Genomic DNA, 15,654 nt, shown 5'->3' with positions numbered 1-15,654 from the left:
TACACTCCTGTTTCTGGTGCTGGCAGTGTGTCTGGGTCTATGGCTCATGTGTCAGTCACTGGTACTGTGGCTGTATCTCCCAATCCTGTATCAGATCCTGCCACTGTGTCCAAAGCTACTAGGTCAATCAGTCCACCTGATTCTGTGCTGTGAGGTGCAGTTCCCATCACCCACATGTCATTGTACTTGGTATCTGGATTGTCCATTGTGACCACCCTTGCATTATTTATGTCCATGGGACGGGGCGCATGACACACGTCCTTGTGCTGCCTCAGATGTAACTGCTCTGTTCTGTCCAATGGCCTGTTGCTGTTAGGATGCTGCATTGTGCCCTCTCATGTGCTGCCTCAGATGTACCTGTTCTTTGCCATGGCCTGTTGATGCTCTGTGCCCCTCTCGTGCTGCCTCAGATGTACCTGTTTTTTGCCATGGACTGTTGATGCTCTGTGCCCCTCTCATGTGCTGTATCAGATGTACCTGTTCTTTTCCATGGACTGTTGATGCACTTATCCCCTCTCCTGTGCTGCCTCAGATGTACCTGTTTTTTGCCATGGACTGTTGATGCTCTGTGCCCCTCTCATGTGCTGCATCAGATGGACCTGTTCTTTGCCATGGCCTGTTGATGCTCTGTGCCCCTCTCATGTGCTGCCTCAGATGTACCTGTTCTTTGCCATGGACTGTTGATGCTCTGTGCCCCTTTCATGTGCTGCATCAGATGGACCTGTTCTTTGCCATGGACTGTTGATGCACGTATCCCCTCTCATGTGCTGCCTCAGATGTACCTGTTCTTTGCCATCGACTGTTGATGCTCTGTGCCCCTATCATGTGCTGCATCAGATGTACCTGTTCTTTGCCATGGACTGTTGATGCTCTGTGCCCCTCTCATGTGCTGCATCAGATGGACCTGTTCTTTGCCATGGACTGTTGATGCTCGTTGCCCCTCTCATGTGCTGCTTCAAATGGACCTGTTCTGTTCCATCCAGTGTCCATGCTCCTGGCTACTCTGGGAGTGAACCCCTATTATGTGCAATGAAGCATATAGCTGGTTTCGCTGTGTCATTGTTGATATATTGGTGCTATCGTAAATGCTGTGTCCCCAACATGCCCCTCCCCCTCCCCACGTCACAGCCCCGGCAGGTACTCCCCTTCCGACAGCGATTGGTGTGTTTGCGTACCTACGTCGTCGTCGGCGACGGTCCATGACTTGCTGGTGGTGGAGCACGAAGAGGAGCGGAAATGTGTGCAGAGCTGGGTCCATGACGGCGATCTGCCTGTGGTGGGTATCTCTCTGCAATGTTTTGCCTCTCCTCTGTGGTCAATCCGCCGTGTTCAGGCTGGTGGTTTTTCTGCTGCGATTTGCTGTGTCTTTTCCGCCATCGTGATTACGTGGACGGTCGGAGACGTCATTCCGTACAGCTGTGTCTCTGGATTGGTTGCGTCTGCCACGGGGTCGGTGTATTTATGCGGCGGTGCTTGTTCTTCCGCGGCGTACGTAAATTTAGCAGTGCTTCCCATCCTAATATGGCGGATGGACTGGCCACGGCTGGCAGACTGAAAAAAGGCATTTTCTGCCTACTCCAGGCCGGCGGTCCTCCTCCGTCCGCCATCCTAATCGACCCCTAAAACTTTACCTACAAAATATTTCTTCTTGTGAAATGGATACCAAGATATGACTTCTCGTTTAATTCATTGTTTGTTAACATGCTTCTACAAGTTACACTTTGTTAAAAATAGACAATTACTCTTTTTTCTTATATATGAGGTTCTGCTTCCTTATGTTTTAATATTATCGCTGTCCATGTCCTTCGGCGTCATTATGCTCCTCCAACTTCGGTTATTTCTTGATCTGTTTTCCCTCCTCGATCTGTCTACTTGTTTCTTTTTTCTATATTTCTTTCCTTCTTCCTTTATTTTTCTTTACTATTTCTATTGGCCTTTCTCTTTGGTAAACTTATTGTTTACTATATCTTCTGTCTTTTGTATTATTCTTTTTTCATTGCATAATAATCGATGTCTACTCTTCCCTTCTTTTCCTTTCCATTCTTCTTGTTCTAACTTACTTTTTGCCTTGTTTGTGATAACTGTTTTATATTTGACAATTGATATGTATCTTCTCATGTTCAACATTGTATTTCCTTTTTTTTCTTTGTGGCTTATGCAGTTGCGTGCTCCTGTTCCCTCATGTACTCCCTAATCCATCCTCATAGTTAATGTGGTCTCGTGTGATGTTCGTGGTCTTGGGCATCCTGTCAAGCGCCAAAAGGTGTTGTCTCATTTAGCTAAACTTAATACCTAGGTTGCTTTTTTACAGGAAATCCACTGTAACGATGTTGAATCTCTTAAACTCAAACGCCAGTGGGTCAATCAAATTGTTTTTTCTCCTGCTATTGATCGTCATGGTGGTGTGGCTAGTTTGTTTCATAAATCAACTAATGCCCAGATAGTGACCCTTTTGGTAGGTGGGTGTTAGTTGATGCTATCATTAACAAAAGACAAATTACCTTTTTCAATATTTATGGACCTGTTAAACTTGATTCAGAGTTCTGGCAATCTATCAAATTGAAACTATTGTCTGTATCTAATTCTAACATTGTGGTTGGTGGTGATTTTAATGATTGGTTTCATCCTTTCTCAGACAGACAATCCAAATGTAAATTTAAACCAGACAAAACTCACAAATCCTTCCAATCTGTATTGTCATCTCGTTGTCTTTTTGACTCTTGGAAAACGTGTAATTCTGATGTTGCTGAATTCACTTTTTTCTCTCCTATGCACCATAGGAGGTCTCGTATTGATTATATTCTAATTTCCAAAGCATTATTACCTTGCCTCCAGTCATCAGAAATTGGCTCTATTTTTATTTCTGATCATGCTCCAATTCTTACTTCTATTGATTTATCTATCACCTCATGTAAACAAGGTCGTTGGCGTTTTAACAACCACCTTTTATCTGATAATTCCTTTATTTCAGAAGTGACCTCCTTTATTATTACATTTTTTGTTCTTCATAATTCCCTAGACACCTCCCTGCACAATAATTGGGATGCTTTTAAAGCACCACTCAACAACAATGGCCTATCCCTTTGCTTTCTGTGGTTAAAAAACCCAAGTACTCTTTAATTTGATCAGGCAGAGGATATAAGAAAACCTTCTGTCTGAATATGCTGCATTCAGTCACGAGCTAAATCAAACATCGCACCTATATATGTGTGTCTCAGAAGACCACCACCGATCTAATACCTCCCTGTGTCCTCCGAATGTGAAGAAAAAAGGGGAGGGGAGGTTGACAGTGCCTCACGGAAGCAACACCAAGGGGAGGATCTGACTGGCTGGTACCCGCCTGCTTCCTTACTTCTCATCATCAGCTACCGTCAACCCGAAATGAAAAGGGGGATAAAAATAGTGCAATCAAACCAAACAACCATCATGTGTTACACGTGTTACATAACCCATTGTGGTGTTCTAGTGCCCCTAACAACAATGAGATACAGACATACCACTATTAAAAAGAGCTGAGCAAAACTGGCAACTACAACTTTATTCTGTGCTGTTGGCTCACTCTATTAAAATCAACCAATATGTTTCATCACCGTTATTTACCTTACTGGTATTTCTTCAGGGTTTTGGGTCAGCATATAAATTGCACGTTATAAATTCTCCACTTATTGTACCTGTAGTCGGACAACGGACAAAAACACACATATATACATATCTTGCATGAGTTGTGTCTCAACAAGAAGCACCGGTTCAGGTGCAGGTTTAAAAGCAGCAAATATACTTCTGGTTACTGGCAATATTAGGTTATACATTACCAGGTGGCCTCCACAGTTGTGCCTACCTGGCCCCCGTGGATCCCCCGTCATCAACTGGCCCAAAGTTAAATCTACCACAACTACAAGAGAGTTTGTAGTCTTTGTTTTTTATTTGCATATTGCCTATCCCTACAGACAATGGTATTACAAATAGTCTGTCTAGACAATGCCTACGTTCTGCATCCTATCGGGCGGATCTATGTATCCCAAGTTTGTCCCTGTAGTTATTCTACTTGACGGTTATGGAACATAGAGGTTATAACACGGAACCTTGCATGATAAGGTCAGCAATTGGTACAGCAGGTGCTTTACCCCCAACGTGCAAGGTACTACTGAGTGTGGGTGCATCAAATTGATGATGTGCATATCTCAGGATGGCCCTACATTGCTGATATTTTATTCCACTCAATAATTTCATTGAGGCCATGTTCGTCCGTGGCTTCTTCAAATATCCAACGGGCCTCTTTCTTGAGCAGTCTATTACTCATATTGTACTGATCTCCCTGTACTCTTTCAATGACTACCCAGCGTAGGTCCCTAGGCTTGTGCTTTTGGCTAGTAAAGTGTTGCACCTGTTTGGTAGTAAGTTTTGCTGCTTTGAGTGTACTTAGATGTTCCTGGATTCTGACTTTGATCTTCCTAGTCGTTAACCCTATGTAGTACAATCCACAGGGACAAGATAACCTGTAGATCACATTGCATGTGTTGCAGTTGCTGAAACTATTTAGGTACCAGGTTTTGCCATTGTTTCTGGTGATGGAATTGGTCTTCGTAGTAAGGGCACAAATAGTACAGTCGCCACATGGGTAATGGCCTGGTGGGATGTTGGAGTGTGGTAGTTTCACCTGGGGGCGTGTATGGACCAACCGATCCTTCAAACTGGACGATCGCTTGAAAGCAAATCGTGGTTGTGGCATATGCATGGAATTGGTATTTAAAATGTGCCAATGTTTCCTCAGTATTTGGCGAATTTTGGTGGAGTGCGGTCCTAAGGTGGTAACTATCGGGATACAATCCTGCTGTTCCTTGATGTGTCGATCAATGAGAGCCTCTCGCGGGGTATTAAGTGCCCCCTTCTTAGCTTGCTTTACTGTTCTTTGTGGATAGCCTCTAGCAGTAAGTTTGTCAGTCAGTCCAGCAGGCTGCTCTAAAAACTGTCAGTTGTCGAACAGTTCCTCCGGTATCTCATGAATTGCCCCACCGGAAGGATATCTCGCAAGGCCCTGGGATGGAATGACCTATAGTGTAGCAGTGAATTCTTATCTGTAGGTTTTTGGTGAACCGATGTCATGAGTTTATTGTCACTGGCATATATATCCAGATCTAAATACGTGGCTTTTTGACGATCCACAGTCCATATGAATCTGAGGCATCTATCGAGGCTGTTGAGCCACGACAGAAACTGATCCAATGTCTCAGAGGAGCCCCTCCAGATACATAGGATATCATCTATATATCTCTTCCAGAGGACAATGTTCGCATGGAAGAGATTAGATGCATGATAGATGTAGTTAGCCTCAAATTGCACGACATAGATACACGCCAGGCTGGGGACAAAAGTTGCCCCCATCGAAGTCCCAGAGGTCTGCAGGTAGAGTTGTTGTTTATAAGCAAAAAAGTTTTGTGTCAGTGCTATCTCAATGCACTGCAGTACAAAGGTTTGTGCCGTGTCATAAAACCATTCGCGTTCCCCCAGGGAGCGGGCTGCTGCCACCAGCGTTGCCTCCTGGGGTATGTTTGTGTATAGTGACTCGATGTCGATCGTCACTAGGAAGTTCTCATAGGTATCATATGTAACTGTCTGCAGATGTCTCAAGATATCCGTTGTATCCTGCACGAATGAGTGTTGTGTAATAACACATTCACGCAGAAAAAAATCTGCAAACTGCGACAGTGGCTCCAGTATGGAATTAATGCCAGAGACTATCGGCCTGCCAGGTGGGGGCCGTTGTGCTTTATGGATTTTAGGCACAATATAGAAAGCTGGTACCCTGGGTGATGAATTAACCAGGAACTCAGCTTCCTTCGCCGTAAGCCATTTCTTTTCTCTGGCAGTGGCTACCATGGTTTGTATAATGGTTTGAAGTTCAGCCGTGGGGTCTCTGGCTATAGGTTGATAATGTTCTCTGATTCCTAAGAGTCTGTTTATTTCATTCTCATAGTCAGAGGTATTCATCACCACCACCGCCCCGCCCTTATCGGCCGGCTTGATGGTGATGGAATCATTATCTTGTAGAGACTTCACTGCCATCCAATCAGTTTTGGACATGTTACTCTGTTTTGCGGTATGTTGTCGTTCTAGCTCCGCAATGTCTTGTAAAACTTTCTGCTCAAATACCGCCACCTCGGGACCCACTTGCTGGTTCAGGGGCTTGAAATTGGATGGACGTCTTAGATCTGTGCAAAACGTCATGTTGGTGGGGGTATTATCTTTACCCTCGAAGAATTTTCAGAGTTTGATCTTTCTCATTATCCCATTTAGTTCACCCCTCAGTTGAAAACTATCGTGTTTGGGGGTGGGGACAAATCCTAGGCCTTTGTTTAACACTGCACTTTCGTTGGGTGTGAGTGGGTAATCCGATAGGTTCACCACGATGTTATCCATTGTACTTATATTGGCGTCCGTCCCCTGCTGCGGGTAATTCTTGGAGAGTACATTTGTTGGTTTGCGTTGGTAATGTGCCGCCCTCGGCCCCTGCCTCTGCCTCTCGTGTTTGCCCCTCTCTGATTCGATTGATGCTGTCCTAAAAAAGCCCTAAACAGAGCTCCTAGGTCCTGATCAGAATTGCTCTGGGGTAATGCATTTCGGCAAATCAAGCAGAGATTAAGATCGGTAGAAATGCTAGTTAACCCAGATACTATGCGGTTTAATGACCGAGGGAGGCGAAGCTCAATTGCAGTACGAGGGGGCAAGTTCAAAATAATGTGTACATTTGTCTTCTGCCCCATTGCAGATACCGACCAATAGGCGGTTGATGGGACCTACTACAGAAATTGGGGCGCCCAACCTATACATTCTTCCACGGGGGCCGGGTAGGCACAACTGTGGAGGCCACCCGGTAATGTATAACCTAATATTGCCAGTAACCAGAAGTATATTTGCTGCTTTTAAACCTGCACCTGAACCGGTGCTTCTTGTTGAGACACAACTCATGCAAGATATGTATATATGTGTGTTTTTGTCCGTTGTCCGACTACAGGTACAATACGTGGAGAATTTATAACGTGCAATTTATATGCTGACCCAAAACCCTGAAGAAATCACCGGTAAGGTAAATAACGGTGATGAAATATGTCGGTTGATTTTAATAGAGTGAGCCAACAGCACAGAATAAAGTTGTAGTTGCCAGTTTTGCTCAGCTCTTTTTAGTAGTGGTATGTCTGTATCTCATTGTTGTTAGGGGTACTAGAACACCACAATGGGTTATGTAACACGTGTAACACATGATGGTTGTTTGGTTTGATTGCACTATTTTTATCCCCCTTTTCATTTCGGGTTGACGGTAGCTGATGATGAGAAGTGAGGAAGCAGGCGAGTACCAGCCTGTCAGATCCTCCCCTTGGTGTTGCTTCTGTGAGGCACCGTCAACCGCCCCTCCCCTTTTTTCTTCACATTCGGAGGACACAGGGAGGTATTAGATCGGTGGTAGACTTCTGAGACACACATATATAGGTGCAATGTTTGATTTAGCTCGTGACTGAATGCAGCATATTCAGACGGAAGGTTTTCTTATATCCTCTGCCTGATCAAATTAAAGAGTACTTGGGTTTTTTAACCACAGAAAGCAAAGGGACAGGCCATTGTTGTTGAGTGGATAATTGAGTGGGGGGCGGCCTGGTTCCTATCCCCCTGAGGCCCCTGAGAGTTGAGAATGCTTTTAAAGCAGCCTTTAGGGCCTTTACTTTTGCTTATTCCTCAAAAAAAAAAGAAACTAATGAATGCTAAATATAAAGAAATTCTATCACATCTCAAAACTTTAGAACATTATTATTACACATCCAAATCCTCATCATCAATACAAGAGTTAAAGCTAAATCCACCCTGAATAAAATAGCTACTGTAGATGCCTGCAACATCCTACTTAAGGTAAATCGAAATATCATGGAGGCCAAAACAAAGCAGGAAAAATGTTAGCAAATTACTTAAAAATCAAATCAAAACGTAAGGTAATTGGCCCTATTCGTGCAGAAACGAATAACACACCCCTCTCTTCTGATTCAGACATCATCAGCACATTTCAATCATATTATAATCTTTTATACACAGAAAGTACTAAGCCTTCTGAAGAAGACTTTACCTCCTTCTTTCAAGGTATACCTGAACCTAAAATGTTACCAGCAATGTTTACTCCACTTGAGGAGGATATTTCTCTTCAAGAATTATCTGATGCTTTAAAATCCTTGAAAAAATGTAAAGCTCCTGGCCCTGATGGCTTTTCAGTTGAGTTATTTTTGGCTTCTTCATCAATTTTTGCTCCTAAATTATTAGAACTTTTTAATTCATTTATATCCGACTCTGAGGCCTGTGGCTCTTTTTTGGAAGCCCTTATCATTGTTATTCCTAAGCCAGACAAAGACCCCTCATACTGCAAAAAATTCGGCCTATATCACTAATCAATTATGATTGTAAAATATTTGCAAAGATCTTAGCTTCTCGTCTCGAGAAGGTTATCCCTTCTCGTATTAACCCAGATCAAGCTGGCTTTGTCAAAGGACTTTGCCAGAATGTTTTCCACTATTCTTTCTCTGGGTAAAATATATCCCTCTCCCTTAGCTGCACTATCTTTGGATGCAGAAAAAGCCTTCGACCAAATTAATTGGGATTTCATGATACGTACTTTACAATGGTTCGGTTTTGGCCCAAAATTCATTTCTTATGTCTAACTATTATATACAAATCCAAAAGCATGTGTTTTTGTTAATGGTCTTTTCTCTCCATATTTCTCTCTCCAAAGAGGTACTCGCAGGGCTGCCCTCTCTCCCCACTTCTTTTCTTACTATGTATGGAACCCTTTCTTGAACACATTAGAAGCAACCCACTTATTACTGGTTTTTCTCTAAAGTCTCACCAAATTAAACTTTCTGCATATGCAGATGATGTTCTTATTTACATGTCCAATCCTACCTCTTCGTTACCCCCATTCTTACACAAAATTTCATTATTTTCCACTGTCTCAGGTTATACATTAAATTTCTCCAAGACTGAGATTTTGCTCTTAAACCCTTCATGTTATAAACATATGTTTTATTCTACTAATTTTACTTGGTGTCCTCAAAAAATTAAATATCTAGGCACATGGTTTTCCTCTAACATACGTGGCACACTATCTCATAACTTTACTGCTTTAACCCCTTCCATGCGGCCGCGATTCTGCACCTGTGCGGCAGAATCGCGAGTTTATGACGGCCCCCAGCCGTCATCAGCACACAAGCACCGTAGTGCATGACGGCTGGGGGCTGTCATCAGCATGCAAGGGGTTAAAATTCAAAATTTCCAATTTGTTAAACTCTTGGTCTCCTTTATTTTTATCATAGTGGGGCAGACTTGGTCCAATTAAAATGATGATTGTACCCAAGATATTATTCACGATATCAATGCTACCCTTCAAAATTCCCAACTATTATATCACCCAACTTAACTCTTTATGTACTAAGTTTCCATGGAATAATAAGCATGCACGCATTGCCCTATCCAAATGAATTTGTCCCAAAACTGAAGGGGGAGGGTCAGATTTCCTGATTTCAAATTATATCACAATGCTTTTTTGATCCGTCAATTTTATGCTATGTCTAAGGATTATCTAGATTCTCCTAAACCTACCTTTTTTTTCCTGTAAAATAAAAAAAGTAAAAAAAAAAAAAAAGATTCTCCTAAACCCTCTTGGGTTACTGCTGAATGTTCTTTGCTTAATGACTTCTCATTACATGATATTGTTTTTATGACCAATTGTACATTTATTTCCAAGTATCCAATTTTAAAATACTCTCAATACCTTTTGCATACACTTTTCTTTAAGAATTTTGACAATTATCATTTTGTTCTTGCCTCATCACTATGGTATAACAAACACATCAAATTTTGACACAAATCATTTTATTACAAACATTGGAAAGAAAAGGGTATTTTTTATGTCTATCAATTGATTGTAGATAATAAGATTTTGCCTTTCAATCAATTGCAAGAAACTTTTAATTTACCTGATTCTTGTATTTTGCAATATAACATTTTAGCAACAATTCTCCAGAGTGTTTTACAAAAGTTCATTTCATTATCAAGCCCAGTTTCATTTTTACCTGATACACCTTTATATCAAATCCCCTCTGATACTATTCCTAGTGCCTCTTTTATTTAAAAACCTTATCCACATGTTATGGCACAAGGAGTAAAACAGCTGTTGAGCTTGATTGGGAACAGGAGTTATCCGTAACATTATCTATTCTCCAATGGGATATGTTTTGGCAAAAACTATTCAAAACCTCCAAAGCTGCTAATATTACACAATCCTTTTATTTTATTTTCAATAGAGTTGTCATTACCCCCCTATGTTTACTCAAATTTAACCAGTCCTCTTCATCATCTTGTTGGTCATGATCTAATGCTGAAGGTTCTTTAACACATTGACTTTATTACTGTCCCAAGACGTATGCTTTTTGGGAATCTGTCTGGTCAAAGTACTTATTGTTTTTTTCTTATAAGATTCAATTTGATATACATAATGTATTTCTAGGTACGATGTCTCCTGATTTTGATCTAATTACCTCTAAATCAATTTTATTTGATTTATTTATTGCTGTAGCGTTAAGGTTATTTTACCGTGTTGGAAAGATAACTCTAAATTATCCTTTTTGCTTTGGTGGAATCTGATATGCGATGAACATAGAATTGCATCGGTGCCCAATTATTCAATTCATGTACAAATCAAAAATGATCTCTTATGGCTACCGTTAACTTCTTATCTGTCTTCAAATTCTCCTTCTTCATAACTCCTTTTTTTTCGAGTAGTGTTTATATCTTTTTCTTTTTATTCTCTCGTTCTCTCGCTTTTTTTCTTTCTCTCTTTGGTCTTCTCCTTTTTAATCTCTCCTTTTCTTCTTTCTTTCCTTTCTTCTTTATAAAAAAATCTCTTCTATAGTATATGTTTTCTTATTTTTCAAAGGTTATTAACTTTGCCAATACGTAGTTCAGTATTGTTACTATTATGTGGTTTCTTATTGGTTACTCTTTTAGTAATATTAATACATATAGTCTGCATTATGCTGATTTTATATTTTCTATTCCAACTATTTTATAGATGGTAATAATATGTAACCATATACTTACTTATTTTGCTGAACGAAATATTATATTTGTATTCCTGTGCCTTTTATTCAATAAAAATGTATTTAACTAAAAAAAAAAGTATCTATCTTGTCATGTTTGCTATGAATTAAAGACAGAGGTTAAATGTCAGGCTATGTTTTCTGACAAATTGCCGCTTATTCTTGTAACCTGGGGATTAATGTTTACTTTTCTTTCTCTGACTTTGAAGTAAGAGGAGTTTTTAAAGTGAACGATGTGACAATTTTGCTGGGGTACTAAAGTGTGAAACGAAAGACCATAGAAAGTCATTTTCTTACAACACAACAAACTGCAGACACCTTTAAATGAACTGTGAACATATTTCAGAATATATCAGCAGTTATAAAAGCAAAAATTAAGCAATTGTTTTTGTAATTCTGAAGTGTGATGGAAACAGAGATTTTAATAAGATCAAAACAAATCAAGACATTTCTTTTTGGAAATGGGCAAATGATAAATATTCACTGAAACCTGATCTTCGGCAGTGTTTGTGCTATTTCAGTTGCAAAAAATATATATATGAAGTCCAAATTTTAACACAAAAATTTATATTAGACTTTACCCCATACTCAGCTGAAGAAGTTATCCAAATGTGTTAAAATCAGTGGTATCAACACAATTATTTATCAGAAGCCTTGTGATATTAATGAACAGATGCCACAGACAACCACCCCACTCTGAGAACTGTTTCAGATCCAGTGCACCTAACCATTTGCTACTTTAATGGGCAGATCAATAACTTGGCCGTTGTATTCAATTTCAATCTTTATTATGTTTTGGAACTCCTTAGAGGTCCACATAAGAAAAGAGTACAATACAAAAATACCATTCACAGTGAGGGTAGACAAATCATAGCAATTACTAGAACACAAAGTGACACATTGATAGGCATGCCAATATTCAAAAAATTTCTAAAAAACATTAAAAAAAATTATAGATATAGAAGCAAAATCTCTCATTAGGGGGACTATGTAAGGCACTCATAAAAGAATTCGCATTTACAATGCCCATTTGCAGACATATTTGTCTTAACCATTTGCTGCGATAAGGACGCAGCGCTGGGCATATAAAGAGTACATGTATTCGATCTTGAATAGATTGATGACAGAAATTGCAAATTGCAGATACTCCATACCATTTAAACAAAAGATTATTTAGGGGTAACAAGTCTTGTCTCAATAAAAACCAAAATCTCCGAATTCCATGAGGTAAATTCCAAGTAACGTAGGGTTGGACGGATTTTCTTGCGAATGAATCGGTAAGAAAATTAACACCCTTCTTAGCAAAGATTGAAGTAAAGTCTAGTCTATAGCTAAGATCCCAAAGTAGCTTCTTTCAGGACAGACTTTAGCTGGGATACGGGAAGAGAAAAGAGAGTACTCTCTTCCAGCTGCAAGAGGGATACAGCTTTTCTAAAGTTGTTAACAATTAGGGAGTGTTCCCCTAGACTTCCCAATAGTTCAGTCTTTAGGAGGAACCTCATAGTCCCCTCTTCTCCTCTGGCTATGCTTGCGACCCAACGTACCACAGCTGCCAGGCCCTGCACCCAGCTGCTGCGCAAGCCAAACTCAAGTCTGCAAGCTGCCACGGAGCAGGCAGAACTGACGGTGGATATGCTTCTTAGCAATTTTCCCTCCACCTTATTTAAGAAATCCCAGTGCTTAATATCAATTAGTTCTAAACCATATAGAAGGGTGGAAGGGACTTTTGCCCTAAAGACCTCCAATAAATGGGAAAAATGCCTTCTTACCAATGCCGAGTACAGTGCACTTAAGCTTCTCCCTTGGGCTAAGGCCTTCCGGGCACTGTTATCGGTATGGGGATTATCACAAATTAATTTTCCAAGGAAAACATAACTCTTTACTACCTCCAGTTTGTCATCTCCCACAGACCAGGTAAAGTTCCTAAATTTATGTTTTTTCCGGCCTGTGATGCACATAATTTTGCTCTTGGATGCATTAATTTTTAAAAAATGAGCGACTGCATACTGATGTAGAGCAAGGAGGCGTTTGGCGAGACCTTTGGGCATGAGATCCATTATTATAATGTCATCCGCATATAACATACATGAAATGTGTTTTCCGCCCAAGATTGGAGCTATACCATCGCAGGAGGAGAGAGAAGCAGGTAAATCAGCAATATATAACGAAAAAAGTAACGGGGCAAGGAGACAGCCTTGCTAAAGGCCATTACATGAGGGGATAATCTTGGAGAGCCCCCTATCTCCTCCTTGCAGGACCTGGCACCAGGTGTCTGTATGTAGCAACTGGATCATATCTAGAAGATAAGGCGGCATTCCCATAGCAGAGAGCTTTCTCCACAGCAGTGGACGGTCAACCTTGTCAAATGCTGTGGAGAAGTCTATAAAGGCCACATAAACTCTTCCGCCACGTACCCTTATATATTTATCTATAATTGTCTGAAGAGCGGAAAGGTTATCCAGTGTTCCGTGACCCTTACGAAAGCCTACTTGTTCTAAGGGTAAGATTTGTTTTTGCGCCACCCAATCATTAATTAGGGATAATAAACATTTACAGAACACTTTCCCAATAGCGTCTAGGAGAGCTATTTGGCGATAGTTAATGGGTAAGTTTCTATCGCCCTTTTTGAACATAGGAACCAAAATACTCCCCTTCCAGGATGCTGGAATAAATTTTTTAATGTAGCAAATCCTAAAAAGGGGAAATAGGATTTTACTCCAGGATACTGGATTTTGTTTCAAGACTGATATCGGGAGTTCATCAGGACCCATGGCACCTGATGGACGCATGTCCCTTATAGCCAATTCTATAGATAGTTCTGAGGGGTATTCAGTTATAGAAATAGTATCTTCCTCAATTCCCCTAAGTTTCACATGCAGATCATTCTTAGCATACAGACTTAAGATGTAATAGACCCAGGTTTGTTCGGAGATAGGGATTGTAAGTGGACGCACTCTAGAACCACATCCCTCCCCAATAAGGGTCCAGAATTGTCTTGAGTTCCCATGAACAGCGGCTTCCCGCATTCCAATCCATAACAGGTCCTCTTTTTCTCTTTTCATTTTTTTCTTTATCCTGCTTCTCTTCCTTTTAAGGAGAGATATTTTCTGAGATCTTTCTACTGCACCACATATGTATTGTTCCCTCACCAATGTATTTATTTCCTTATTAAGGGAAACAACTGCCTTAGGAAGGGTGTTTTTTTTCCTATTTAAATTCGATTTTTTAACGGCAGAGATGATCTCCTTTATGAAAGCATCAAAAGAGGACTGTTCCACCCCCTGCCAATTGCTTAAATTGGATAGTGTTTTTTCAAGAAGAGGTTCCAAACCCTTCATAGCTTTATAATCCCAGAAACATCTTCCTGTTTTTTGGAAGGTGACCACATCCCTATCAAACGCCCAGGTGTCAGAATTAGGGGGCTCTAGAAAAAGCGTTAGTATAATCACATTATGGTCACTAAGGGTAGTGTCCATAACAACCAAATCCCTTAAGAGAGAGAAAATAGGGTGGTCAACAATTATGTAGTCTAAAATTGATTTGCTATTGAAGGAGCTATGAGTATAGTTTGCAGGAACATCGGATGGGAGCCTACCATTAACTATAAGTCCCTCCGTGCTATATAGTTCTTCCAGCAGCAATTTACCCCGTTTGTTTGTTTTTATGTTATCTGGAAAGAGGGCTTGGGGTATCAGTAAAACCTCCTCTTTTTCTTTATTCCTGAATAGCTCCAAACTATGATTGGACACTTTACAATTTAAGTCACCAACTAACAAAAAATTAGAGAGAGGAGCTATTTTTTTAATTTGTCTAATAAAAATAAAGATTTTCTTCATCAAAGTATTAAAAGGATCACCTGGCGGAATATAGGCATTTATTATAACAAGGGGGTGTCTCTCCCCAGATTTATCTAAGTTGGAGAGAGTCACTGCCTGAAAAAGGTTACTGGGATCTGTATGGTGAGAGAAACTCCACTTTATTGTATTGGATAATAGGCAAGCAATTCCCCCTTTTGCATGACCTCTACTAGAGGGGGTTGCCGCCACCTCCAATACGTAGTAATCCTTCGCTATGTTCAATTTGTCAGTACACCAGGTTTCCTGGATGCAGATTATATCGGCATTCAAAGAAAAAAGATATGATAATTTTTCAGGGTTGTTATTGATGCCGGCAGCATTCCAGGAGATAACAGAAAAAATACTGCTAAAGGTGAGAGAACAGTCTAGGGTTGTCCGTCACCTTAGTCGCCAGGGCACCAGGTAACCAATTCCATTGCTGTTCATTTTCTGTTATACCCCTATTTATTGTTATTGGGGGAGGAATAACATGTGTTACTATCCTTTTTGTTTTTGAGACACGAATTTTTAAATCATCAAAAGGTTGAGAGAGACCAACCTGACCCAATCCCCTATGGTGACCATTCACAATATGATTTTCAACACATGTGGCGGTAAACGGCACCACGTCAATCCCCTGACTCTGGAAAATTTCTGCTTTATTTAATATAAGATTCACTATCAGG

The sequence above is a fragment of the Lissotriton vulgaris genome, chromosome 7 (assembly GCF_964263255.1).
Source record: "Lissotriton vulgaris chromosome 7, aLisVul1.2, whole genome shotgun sequence".
Taxonomy (NCBI): domain Eukaryota; kingdom Metazoa; phylum Chordata; class Amphibia; order Caudata; family Salamandridae; genus Lissotriton; species Lissotriton vulgaris.
Note: the sequence above shows the minus strand (reverse complement) of the source record.